Source organism: Saccostrea cucullata, unplaced genomic scaffold (assembly GCF_032062105.1).
Source record: "Saccostrea cucullata isolate Sc308-1 unplaced genomic scaffold, CSIRO_AGI_Scuc_v1 ctg17029, whole genome shotgun sequence".
In the NCBI taxonomy this organism is placed as follows: domain Eukaryota; kingdom Metazoa; phylum Mollusca; class Bivalvia; order Ostreida; family Ostreidae; genus Saccostrea; species Saccostrea cuccullata.
The window spans coordinates 1-12,053 of NW_026940278.1; the positions used below are offsets into that span (position 1 = coordinate 1).

At 35.5% G+C, this 12,053-nt stretch overlaps 1 long non-coding RNA gene across 1 annotated transcript; it reads left to right on the plus strand.

Moving 5' to 3' along the window:
• Positions 1-3,538: 3,538 nt before the first annotated feature.
• Positions 3,539-4,227, plus strand: LOC134255058 (uncharacterized). Its single transcript, XR_009989443.1, has 3 exons — positions 3,539-3,693; positions 3,994-4,036; positions 4,132-4,227. It is a non-coding gene; the product is annotated as an uncharacterized LOC134255058 (long non-coding RNA).
• Positions 4,228-12,053: the final 7,826 nt, after the last annotated feature.

A 12,053-nucleotide genomic window follows, 5' to 3' on the forward strand; every position in this document is an offset into this window, starting at 1 on the left:
ATGCGCGTGTTTTCATGATACCTGCTATATATGATATTGTAGTATATCCTAATGCATGACTATATTCAAAATTTCAAAGCATTTCATCAACAAACAAAAGAGTTATTGAGATCTTTGTTTTAGCCAATCAGAGCGAAGCGCACGTGCATGCACGTGAGTTCGTGCTAATTTGACCATGTCATATTATCTAGACTATTAATATATACTTATAGAATAAGATTCAAAGCATTTTAATAAAAAATGTAAAAGTTATGGCTATAATAAGTATATCAGTCATTTCACTCATTTCACGCGCACGCACGTGCAGGCGTATGCGCGCAAAATGACCTTCGTTCCGCACACCTACACTTGACACCTATAAACCCTAAAAAGGTTTTAACTTAGTTGGGTGAACAGTTTCTGAGAACACTTGCGGACAAAAAAAGTACCGGAGAACAAAGAAGAAAAAAAAGAATAATAATAATAACTAGAAACGATCTCGTTGCGAGCAACGAGAGGTCTTCCGTCTGATTCTGGAAAAAAAACTCGTAAAGTCGAGCTGAGAATTGATTAAACATTTTGGTCACAAATTGAATCCAGGTCGCCAGCGTGAAAATCCAATTCGCTTTTTTCCCCTTTTATCCCCAACGCGCTAACCATTACGCTATTGGGATTACTGCTCTTAATGTACTTGTGTATACTTTTGCTACAGTACACCTGTCTAAAAATTATAAAAGACGGGCCTTTATTCATAATTTCGCGCCAAACGCCACGTCAAATCTTCGCGCCTTTTCTTTGGACTGATCTATTAAAAAGGTGTGATAGCTTCAATGAAATTAAGAAAAAAAGAACGTTCTCATAGCCTACATTTCGAGGTTTAGAAAATATATTTAACACATTGTACACATTCTGTAGAAAAGTAACACAAAAGCAGTGAAATGACTATAATTTAATTTTTTTTAATTTCCCGTCTCAGAAGTGAACTATGCCGATTAGTTACACTTTCATAAAAAGGTTGAAATGTTTCGCCAAAAAACATGCCTGCCTCGCTCTACGACAGTCAAGGAATCAGATACCATTTATGTTCAATAACTTGATTCAGATCTTTGAGAAAAGAATGTTAATATAAACTCCATTAGACGATCTTATTAAAATGGTTTTCTTATTTTTGTCTTTTCTATTCGTTTAATATCACACAAGTGTGCATGGGAAAAACAGTGTTTATACGTTTTATACTTACTATATACATGCATCGATATTGTTTCTTGAAAAACTATAACTTATAACTATGATTTAAGATCTGTTTTTCCGTCTTGCAAAACAAATGATAATAGGTATCTGTCATTTGCACATTTAGTCTTTTCTTTTTCTACTTTGAGAACCAACCAAAACCAGTTACAGAAGACGTTTGAGAAGACCCTGGAATAAATCTTTAGTTTGACACAGAATTGTAACGTAATTACTACGTGATCTATTAACGCGCAAACCATTAAGCTACTGCTCTAAATATACTTGTGTATACATTTGCAACAGTACACCTGTCTAAGAATTATAATAGGCGGGCCACTATTGATAATTTCGTGCCAAACACCACGAGTAAATATTCGCGTCTTTTCTTTGGACTGATCTATTAAATAGGTGTGATAGCTTCAATGAAATTGAATAAATAAAACGTTCTTATCGCCTTTATTTTATTTCGACGTTAAGAAGGTATATTTAACACATTGTACATATTACATATCGTATCTAGCCCAGTTAAACGGAAATTAAGTTTTAAGATTGACACGTAATTACAACGTACTACTACGTGAAAGTCCAAGTAGTTTTCTACATTTCATGTATCCTTATGTAAGAATGGTTTAATCAAACGCTCAGCTGCCTCCACAAACCCCTACTCGCGAAATGGCGGAGTTGACAGAGGCAGACGCCATCTTGGACCCGCTTCAGATTTTCAAATATTAATATCTAGAGTTCAGATTAACCAATATTCAAACAACTTATACAGTAAACATCAATCAAAGGGTGTCTATTATCATTCCAAAAATAAATAAAAAATATTTAAAAACAAAAAAGTTAGAAAATCCGATTTTTTCATTTCGCTTCTCCTAACGACAGGAAGTACTGACGACGAACGAAAGGTCGCGTCCTGGATGGTAAATATTACGATCTATAATCCCTGAAAGTTTCATGTTGATATCTTTTACCGTTTTTGAGTTTAATCGTGGACAAAATGTCATTTTATTTTCAGAAAATGTCCCGTAACTTGGCACCAGAAACGAATTTTCAAAAAATCTCTCGGAAAAAATAACTTCAGATAGTAACACATAATTTCTGTAAATTTCATGAAAATTCACCCAGTAGTCTTCGAGAAATCGCGTGCACAAAATTTGGTGTACGGAAAAATAATAATAATAATAATAATAATAATAAGAAACAGTAGAATCACTATAAGGTCTTCCGTGAAGACGGAAGACCTTAATAATAATAATAAGAAACCGAGTAAAAACAATATGTTCCCAAACTCCGTTTGGGGAACATAATTAAGATGCAACCATTTGCCGGTGGAAGGCGTATTCAGTACTTAATTGTCTTTGAGCAGGTGAAGGATCTTTATTCCACAATCTTCTTCGACACAGAATCTCGGTCTCCGCCTTCCGCGGTGTGATTCCAACCCGCGACGGAAGGATCACCTCCTTTCTGCGCGAAACTAAAGCAAACGCAGAAATGCAACTTCTGCGCTGCCGACTTTAATATCGAGGAATACATGGACTTTTATTAAGATGCGAATAAAAAATCTTTAATATGGTCCAAATACTATCAGTCAGATTCTAGACTTTTTCTTGATTGATGTTTTGTAACGTGTATTTAACACACGAGTTATTTAAAATGTTTAACATATATAAGATTAACCCCACCATACAAACACACACCCTGAATATTTGTCAATCTAGTGTATGAATGTTTTTAGATGCTCTAGCATTTTAATGGGATGTTTATATTCTAAATTACATTCAAGTCAAAAATTGCCAGAATAATTATGGTAATTAACACACAAATGAGCGGATTTTTTTTAAATATAGTACCATTACAAGCACCTCAAGACTGTATCGCATTCACTACTAGTAACTACTGAATGAAAATAGTAAAGCAATGATCAATGCACAAATCTTTACTTCTTACGCCATTCGGTCGCCCGCGTGGCGAGGTGGTTAGAGCAGACACGGCGTTAGGAATCCATCCTTACTTTGCGAGTTCGAATCCCACTGTGTTACGTGAAGACTGGTCCTTCGGATGAGACCGTGTTAACCGAGGTCCCCTGTCGCAGTAGGTGCTGGCACGAAAAAGACCCCTCACTGCTCAATGGCACTTCGGGGAAATTCTCAATGCATGGGGTTACAATTTCCTGACTGAGAGTTATAGAAAGGCCCGATCTTAACTCGATTATCATTTAGATTATAAAGGAAAAAATGAGAACTTACTAACAATTTGGACAGACTTAAATTCAATTGTATAAGTGGAGACGTATTACCTATTTTTTTTTAAACTGCTATCTTATTTTTGACAGCAAAAAAAGCCAGATTATGTCGTGCGTGGAAAATGTGGAGAATACTGTGAAATCGAGTGCCACATGTAATGAGCACCTAAATGAGATTGTCTTCATTTCCGGCCTTGCAAAACGCTTACAGACATTGATTGGAGTCGTCTGCACTGAAAGTAGGTCTTATTTTCATAGAGTCAATGTTTCATAAAGCTATTGGCAGTGCAAGTATTTTTCCAATTGGTCATTATCGAAGAACGAACGTTTTTTGGACAGCAGTATCATATGAGAACAGAAACACATTTTACCATGAAATTCTAATTAATTACATGTTAATCACTGTTTTAGCTTTTAGGATTAATAGTAATTCATTTATTTGAAATTCTAGGTTTTAATGATCAATATTTTCTAAGCAGTTATTTACGTGTTATTGCTGTCGTTTGTTCTAAACTTTTCTATATTCAAATTGCTTGCAGGCACACTTCCGCATATTGTTAATCATTAATCCATCCCAAGCATGTAAGTAACAATGTAAATTAAAAAAACAGGATTTGATTGAAAGTTAATACACTGTTGTGCCTTATAATTCATTTAAATGCTCAATTACTTTGTAGGGAAATGTCTATATTCTTGCAGTACCACTCAAAGAAACAAAAACGATCGGCACGCAGGGAAAACCTGTTAAAATATAAATAAATGTACATAAATTAGTTGTGAATATTCTTGTTCTTCTGCTTTGAATTACGGGGTCAACTCCAATATTAAGGTATATACATGTATATGTGTTTGTTTATTTGTACCTCATCAGTTTTTAAAATTTTCTGGGGAAATATATTTGATATTGGAGGTGATTAATACCCTAGAGAAACACAATATTTACCAACTTATATGCTTTATATTATTTTTAATGTTGATTTTAGAATAATAATATAAATGAGTACTATTTTGAAAGATTCTATTGAAATTTATATTTTTTTTCTTCAAAAATTGATTAAATTGAAGATTTTAATTACGAATTCAAAAAGATAATATATTTCTCAAAATTGCATCTCAGTAATTTGAAAATGGTGTTATAAGTTTATGAAAGAATGAAATATAAATTAGCTGGCAAAATCAAATCGGGTTTCAATCAGCTCATACTCCCATTTAAATTAAATGTTGGAAGTACAGTGTTAAATATCTTTCCTTGCACTAAATACACATACACGCCCTAGTATACAAATCCTAAAAGACAGACACACATACACGAACCTATTTCTTCATCGCTATTCAAAGCAAGGGAAAACATTTTATTGAAAAACAAGAGGCCCATGGGCCACATCGCTCACCTGAGAAGCTTTAAACATTCTGTTCTTTACAAGATTTCTCCCTTGTAATACATATTGTGACCCCACCCTACTCCACTGATCATGATTTAGACAATTTGAAATCTACACTACCCCAGGATGCTTCCACATAAGTTTCAGCTTTTCTAGCCCAGTGGTTCTTGAGTAGAAGATTTTTAAAGATTTTTCCTATATATTTTTCCTATATATTTCTATGTTAAACTTTGATCCCCCCTGCCCCGTCCTATCCCCGGGGGTCATGATTTGAACAATTTAGAATCTGCACTACCCCTGGATGCTTTCACATAATTTTCAGCTTTTCTGGCCCAGTGGTTCTCGAGAAGAAGATTTTTCCTATATATTTCTATGTAAAACTCTGATACCCCATTGAGGCCTTGCCCTACCCCCGGGGGTCATGATTTGGACTATTTATAATCTACACTGCCACAGGATGCTTCCACATAAGTTTAAGCTTTTCTGGCCCAGTGGTTCTTGAGAAGTAGATTTTCAAAGATTTTTCCTATATATTTCTATGCAAAACTTTGATTCCCCATTGTGGCCCCGCCCAACACCCAGGGGTCATGATTTGAACAATTTAGAATCTACACTATCCCAGAATGCTTCCACATAAGTTTCAACTTTTCTTGCCCATTGGTTCACGAGAAGAAGATTTTCTAAGATTTTTCCTATATATTTCTATGTAAAACTTTGATTCCTCATTGTGGCCCCGCCCTACCCCCGGGGGTCATGATTTGAACAATTTAGAATCTACACTACCCCAGGATGCTTCTACATAAGTTTCATCTTTTCTAGCCCAGTGGTTCTTGAGAAGATTTTTTAATGACTCCACCCTATTTTTTTAAAATCTTGATTACCTCCCCTTTTGAGGGGATTTGGCCCTTCATTTTTACAATTTTAAGTCCCCATTACCCAAGGATGCTTTGTACCAAGTCTGGTCAAAATTGGCCCAGTGGTTCTTTAAAGAAGTCGAAAATGTGAAAAGTTTACAGACGGACCGACAGACGGACGGACGGACATAATGTGATCAGAAAAGCTCACTTGAGCCTTCGGCTCAGGTGAGCTAAAATATAAAAATGGTTAAAAAAAAGAATTCTTACAATCGAGTCATTCTTAATTTCCACTCCGTATTTGCCGGATACTTGGACCTTGATAATTTTTTTGTACTTTTCCCTTTTAAGTTTCAAAGAATTTTCGGGTTGAAGGTGCTGACTGATACCATTTCTCCAACTAGGAGGGCAGGAGCAAAATACTTCAGAGTCCACCCAGTAGAGGAAAATTTGCTTGCAATACTTCTACTCTCGCCATCCTCCAAAATGTGGGGTTGAACATAGCATTCTGAATATATATAATCTTGAAAATATTCTTTCATTGTTATGATCTTCTCCCTTTCTCTTGGTGCCCTGGACAACTCTGCCCTCTTTTAAGGTGTTTTCTTGGAAAATTTCAATCCTCTTGTGGTCCGTCATTATGATCAGTTCCTCGTCAACCGCTGGCCACGAAATCCATTCGCTGCCTTTACAGCCCTATATGTAAACGTTATACGTGCCATCTAAAATTACGGAAGCTTCTTCCTTCCTCTCTCTCTTGAGGGTCAAGAGTGCAGAACGACCCTCCATAGCAACCTGCAGTTCTTTGTGAACATTTGCACCGATGTTTGACAGTTCTCCAATTTGCAAAATAACAACGTGTGCATAATAATGAATTTATCAATTGCAAAAGTGTTAGCCTTATATAAACCTTACATAATTATAACGGAATATTTCTGTTTCGCCAGTAATCAAATGATCTATTAATAACCACAAATATTAAACACTTGTGCAGTTAAATATGTAATAACATACCACAGGGGCCAATAACATACTGTTTTTGATTTACGTAATCACTAATATATATACAAACAAGAGGCCCATGAGCCACATCGCTCACCTGAGCACTAAGGGTAGGAAAAAGTAGAAAATGGCTTTTTATTGTAAAGTTTAAATCCAAAAGTAGTCCCATGACCAATCATGGATTTGCTATTTTTTAGAAAATGATTTTTTAAAGAATTTTCTTATATATATTTTTAAAAACTTTGGTCGGCCATTTTGGCCCCGCCCTACCCCCGGGGGTCATGATTTGAACAAACTTGAATCTACACTACCTGAGCATGCTTCCATATAAATATGATATATTATGGTTTTGTCATTCTTGAGAAGAAGATTTTTAAAGAATTTTCCTATATATTTCTATGTAAAACTTTGGTCGGCCATTTTGGCCCCGCCCTACCCCCGGGGGTCATGATTTGAACAAACTTGAATCTACACTACCTGAGCATGCTTCCATATAAATATGATGAATTATGGATTTGTCATTCTTGAGAAGAAGATTTTTAAAGAATTTTCCTATATATTTCTATGTAAAACTTTGGTCGGCCATTTTGGCCTCGCCCTACCCCCGGGGGTCATGATTTGAACAAACTTGAATCTACACTACCTGAGGATGTTTCCCCATAAGTTTCATCTTTCCTGGCATAGTGCTTCTTGAGAAGAAGATTTTTAAAATATGCCACCAAATTTTCATTAATTCCCAATTACATGTATCTCCCCTTGAATGAGGGCGTGGCCCTTCATTTGAACAAACTTGAATCCCCTTCACCCAAGGATACTTTGTGGCAAGTTTGGTTGAAATTGGCCCAGCGTTTCTTGAGAAGTCGAAAATGTGAAAAGTTTACAGACAGACAGACGGACAGACAGACGGACGCCGGACAAAATGTGATCAGAAAAGCTCACTTGAGCTTTCAGCTCAGGTGAGCTAAAAAGGAAAGGGAAACAACGTCAGTCCGAATTTACACAGGGTCGATCTCGGAAATATTTCGTATTTCATAGAAAAAAGAATGTAGCCAATTAAATTATCACTAGAAATCATACTACAATAAATATTCTTTAATAAAACAGAAACCTCGTTACTTTTTATAGCGTTTAAGTTGGGTATTACTAACTTGATATCCCGTTGTGCGAGTCGTCCACTAAAACGAGGCAAAATTCGCACATTTTCTCCAGTTTTGAAGTCCTTCCGGAGATGGAAAACACAAAGTAAAGATCCAGCGTTCACGAAAATCATCTTTTTCTTCTGTTAATTACAATTAAAAGGTATAACATCTCCGATTTGAATAACTACGGTAGTTTTTTGATCACAGAGAGGCTCGAGCCCAGAACAGACGACATTTTGGAAAAACCCATGATTGGTAAAAGACGAAGTGTGATTGGTCAGATCTGTTCTAAAAAAGCACCATTGACCAATCACATCTCGCGTTAAATATTGGATGCAATGTTTAGCGAATTTAGTGGACGACTTAAACTACATCACTTGCATGACAAGATATCGGATCTACAAAACACGACTTACACGATTCCTAAATGTTCGCGATGGTATTTTTAGCTCTACTGGTCAGAGACCAGAAGAGCTTATGCGATAGTAATGCGTCCGTCGTCCGTCCGTCTGTCTGTCTGTCTGTGAAGAATTTTTCAAAATGCTACTCCTCCTACAGTTTTGGTCCGATTTCAATATAACTTGGCACACAAGTAGACTACACTAAGATTCATAATTTTGTGCATCGGTTTTTGATTTGGATGAACGGTGTTGCCGTGGTTACTAAAAATAGAAATTTCTGTGAAATTCTTTCAAAATGCTACTCCTCCTACAGTTTTGGTCTCATTTCAATATAACCTGGCACAAAAGTAGACTACACTAAGATACATTATTCTGTGCATCGGTTTTTGATTTCGATGAACGGTGTTGCCGTGGATACTAAAAATAGAAATTTCTGTGAAATTCTTTCAAAATGCTACTCCTCCTACAGTTTTGGTCCAATTTAAATATTACTTGGCACACAAGCAGACTACACTAAAATACATAATTCTGTGCATCGGTTTTTGATTTCGATGAACGGTGTTGCCGTGGTTACTAAAAATAGAAATTTCTTTGAAATTCTTTCAAAATGCTACTCCTCCTACAGATTTGGTCCGATTTCAGTATAACTTGGCACACAAGTAGACTACACTAAGATACATAATTCTGTGCATCGGTCTTTAGCTCTACTGGTCAGAGACCAGAAGAGCTTATGCGATAGTAATGCCTCCGTCGTACGTCCGTCTGTCTAGTCTGTCACTGACTGGTCTGTCTGTCTGTAAACAATTTTTCAAAATGCTACTCCTCCTACAGTTTTGGTCTGATTTCAATATAACTTGGCACACAAGTAGACTACACTAAGATACATAATTCTGTGTATCGGTTTTTGATTGTTGCCGTGGTTACTAAAAATAGAAATTTCTGTGAAATTCTTTCAAAATGCTACTCCTCCTACAGTTTTAGTCTGATTTCAATATAACTTGGCACAAAAGCAGACTACACTAAGATACACAATTCTGTGTATCGGTTTTTGATTTCGTTGAACGGTGTTGCCGTGGTTACTAAAAATAGAAATTTCTGTGAAATTCTTTCAAAATGCTACTCCTCCTACAGTTTTGGTCCAATTTAAATATTACTTGGCACACAAGTAGACTACACTAAAATACATAATTCTGTGCATCGGTTTTTGATTTCGATGAACGGTGTTGCCTTGGTTACTAAAAGTAGAAATTTCTTTGAAATTCTTTCAAAATGCTACTCCTCCTACAGATTTGGTCCGATTTCAGTATAACTTGGCACACAAGTAGACTACACTAAGATACATAATTCTGTGCATCGGTTTTTGATTTCGATAAACGGTGTTGCCGTGGTTACTAAAAATAGAAATTTCTGTGAAATTCTTTCAAAATGCTACTCCTCCTACAGTTTTAGTCTGATTTCAATATAACTTGGCACAAAAGTAGACTACACTAAGATACATGATTCTGTGTATCAGTTTTTGATTTCGATGAACGGTGTTGCCGTGGTTACTAAAAATAGAAATTTCTGTGAAATTCTTTCAAAATGCTACTCCTCCTACAGTTTTAGTCTGATTTCAATATAACTTGGCACAAAAGCAGACTACACTAAGATACACAATTCTGTGTATCGGTTTTTGATTTCGTTGAACGGTGTTGCCGTGGTTACTAAAAATAGAAATTTCTGTGAAATTCTTTCAAAATGCTACTCCTCCTACAGTTTTGGTCCAATTTAAATATTACTTGGCACACAAGTAGACTACACTAAAATACATAATTCTGTGCATCGGTTTTTGATTTCGATGAACGGTGTTGCCTTGGTTACTAAAAGTAGAAATTTTTTTGAAATTCTTTCAAAATGCTACTCCTCCTACAGATTTGGTCCGATTTCAGTATAACTTGGCACACAAGTAGACTACACTAAGATACATAATTCTGTGCATCGGTTTTTGATTTCGATAAACGGTGTTGCCGTGGTTACTAAAAATAGAAATTTCTGTGAAATTCTTTCAAAATGTTACTCCTCCTACAGTTTTAGTCTGATTTCAATATAACTTGGCACAAAAGTAGACTACACTAAGATACATGATTCTGTGTATCAGTTTTTGATTTCGATGAACGGTGTTGCCGTGGTTACTAAAAATAGAAATTTCTGTGAAATTCTTTCAAAATGCTACTCCTCCTACAGTTTTAGTCTGATTTCAATATAACTTGGCACACAAGTAGACTACACTAAGATACACAATTCTGTGTATCGGTTTTTGATTTTGTTGAACGGTGTTGCTGTGGTTACTAAAAATAGAAATTTCTGTGAAATTCTTTCAAAATGCTACTCCTCCTACAGTCAATATAACTTGGCACAAAAGTAGACTACACTAAGATACATAATTCTGTGTATCGGTTTTTGATTTCGATGAACGGTGTTGCCGTGGTTACTAAAAATAGAAATTTCTGTGAAATTCTTTCAAAATGCTACTCCTCCTACAGTTTTAGTCTGATTTCAATATAACTTGGCACACAAGTAGACTACACTAAGATACACAATTCTGTATATCGGTTTTTGATTTCGATGAACGGTGTTGCCGTGGTTACTAAAAATAGAAATTTCTGTGAAATTCTTTCAAAATGCAAATACAATTTTAGTTTGATTATAATATAATGGTGGCATGCAAGTAGACTGCACTAAGAACATAAGAGACTTAATCAAGGATCATTATTCTATTTATTGCTGTTGAAAAGTTTCAATTTCCAACTGCTCAAGTACTTTTCTCTTCCTTTGCTGTAAGTACAAACCAGTAGAGCTTCAGTCTCGACAGAGACTTCTGGTGATTTCGATAAACGGTGTTGCCGTGGTTACTAAAAATAGAAATTTCTGTGAAATTCTTTCAAAATGCTACTCCTCCTACAGTTTTGGTCTGATTTTGATATAACTTGGCATACAAGTAGACTACACTAAGATACATAATTCTGTGCATCGGTTTTTGATTTCAATGAACAATGTTGCCATGGTTACTAAAAATAGAAATTTCTGTGAAATTCTTTCAAAATGCTACTCCTCCTGCAGTTTTGGTCTGATTTCAGTATAACTTGGCACACAAGTAGACTATACTAAGATACATAATTCTGTGCATTGGTTTTTATTTTGATGAGTGGCAAGGGTCATTTTTCTATTTATTGCTGATTTAAAGTCTCAAGTCCCAACTGCTACTTTTCTCTTCCTTTGTTTTAAGTATAAACCAGTAGAGCTACAGTCTCGACAGAGACTTCTGGTTATTAAAGAGTGATAATTACTGAATGATCCCAGACGTTATTTCACTAACTGCAAGGTATTTTATTGAAAACACGAGTCATTTCCGAGATCGACCCTGTGAAAATTCGAGCTGACGTTGTTTCCCTTTCTCTTCTTGTATACATATAGTGATATAGTAAAATCAAATACAGTATGTTACAGGCCCCTGTGTAACATACGTGTTCTAAATAGACATGGCTAATAGAAAGTCTCCCATGCGGAGACATAGAAGCGGCCTATGACATAGACAATATTTTAGCTGACAAAACTCTTCTTTTGTATGGAAGGGAATTACCGCCATAATTCTATGCGTCTTGCATTTATTCTTATTATGCTTACTTGCTGATTCTTTGGTATTATATTAATTATATGTTACTTTATTGTTCTCATATTCTGCCTTCTTGCTTATTCTTTGGTACTTTGTTAATTATATGTCACTTTATTGTTCTTAAATTCTGTCATCTTGCTTATTCTTTAGTATTATTGCAATTATATGT